The sequence below is a fragment of the Brassica oleracea genome, chromosome C1 (genome assembly GCF_000695525.1).
Source record: "Brassica oleracea var. oleracea cultivar TO1000 chromosome C1, BOL, whole genome shotgun sequence".
Lineage (NCBI taxonomy): Eukaryota > Viridiplantae > Streptophyta > Magnoliopsida > Brassicales > Brassicaceae > Brassica > Brassica oleracea.
In genome coordinates, this window is record NC_027748.1 from 6467465 (window position 1) to 6469572 (window position 2108).

Sequence of the window (2108 nt, forward strand, 5' to 3'; positions counted from 1 at the left end):
AAATCGTTGCGATGGAGGATTTTTTGCTTCCTCCTAGAATGTTCGCCACCGGCAAAGAACCACTTGGAGAGCGCGTCAACTCGTATCACAAGATAAAGAGGACCGAATTGCTAATCGAGGCTCTTGAACCGGAAGAGTTAGAATTTCTGAGAAATTCTACTTTTGGAAAGATTCTCGCGATCGAGGAGAACCCTCCGTTTTCAGGTGCTTTTGGCCAATATGTCGTTGTTAGGCTTTTGAAAGTGAACAAAAAATACGAGGTTTGGTTCATCTTCGCGGGAAACCCAGTCAGAATGTCACTCCGGTAGTTTGCTATCGTCACCGGATTAAACTGTCAGAAGATTCCAGAACCAACTAAGAAGAGGAAAACCCCTCTGAAAGAGAAGCTGTACTGGAACGAACTCCTTGGCTCGTTGAAGTTCTGCACTGTTGACACAGCCATCGACATGCTGAAGAAAAAGGTTGTGAAGAGCAAAGAGGCGCGGATTAAGTTTGCTTGCCTTGCAATCACGTCGTCGATTCTATTCCCGTCCTCACACACACCTCACATCATCCCGGAGCATGTCGAACTGATTCGAGATCTAGACGACTTCCTCGCATTCCCTTGGGGCAGCCTCATACCACACGCTTGCTACATCTCTTATTTCAAAAGATGAAATAGCATTATCGCAGGCGTCTGTTGCGATTCGTGGTTACGTTGATGCAATTCAACTAGTTCTTCTTGCCGCCATCCCTTAGTTGAAGGAAGAAATCACACAGTCCGAGCATACTGTTATTGTGGATTCCGAGAGCGAGAGCGAGAACCCGAATGAAGAGCGAGAACCCGAATGAAGATTTAGCATTAGAGGGTGACAACGCGGTGCCGCTAGCAGAACCTTCAGAGGCGACCAAGTATTGTCTTATCCCCGGGCATGCTAAGAGCATAGACATCGAGTGTCAGGTAACAAATAATCCCTAACCTGAGATGTTGGCGTTTAAATTATGTGTTAACTCGATGTAGATTGTGGTAGTGTTATAAAATCGTTAGTAACTACTAACATAACATGATGTCCAGGTGCTTTAATTATGGGTTAACTCGATATAGATTGTTGTATTGCACTAAAACCGTTAGTAACTACTAACATAGAGATTAGTTGTTAACTTGAACGGGTGAGGTAGCTCCCTATCATTATTTCTTTACATGAAACAACACTAGTAAATCGACTTAAGGCTTTTTATATCTCCTCTGTTATACTTGACTGGTAAGATCACTTGTTTCTGTAAATCGTTTTGTTAGCGGATTCATATTTTTTTTTACGCAAACGTATGTGTGTTTTTCTATGTGTCTGCGAATTGGATAATTCAATCCATTTTGTTGATGTTAGATTGGCATATGTATTGTTGACTGTTAACTTATTACGGTGTCGCAAACCTGTTTGTTATCGCGTTGATGTTACATCCTTAGATGTATAGTTGATCGTTAACTTTTTATGTTACCTTGTTGATGTTACCTCCTTAAAGGTATAGTTGACTGTTAAATATAACGTTATCGTCCACTTTTTAGTTAGCGGGTTAATCATATCTAACACGCATCTGGTTCATGTTTGTACAGGTCACTGTCAAGTCTATTATAGATGAGCCGTACGAAGAATGGTCTACTGGGCTAGATTTCTCGTGGGTCGATGAGTCCGAGGATTCTGCTGTAGAGAACCTGGTTCGACTGATTGGTGAAGGTTTTTCATTTTGTAAGGAAATGTTCAAAGGTGGTCTAAACGCAAGTGATCTTTTGCGTTTGAGGGGAGTGAAGAAACTCAAGGAGAAAGAACCGAAGGAAAAAAACGACAAGGATCACGCCGCGGAGGTGACAGATGGCGAGGGTCCTGACTCTCAAACCCACATTTTAATAGCTAATTTGGTTGCGTCACAGCTACTTGACAAGTACAGATCTCCCGCCTCTGAGCTACGTGATGAAATCAGCTCACTGGAGAAGCGTATTTATCAAGCACTGGACGCCAAGATAGAGAAAATTGCTTCATCAACTATTCAATCACAGCAGTTAGCTAGTCTTCAGGCCACCATCGTCGGATTCCTCCAGGACATTGATAAGAAGATTGGCACTGCCCTGGTTG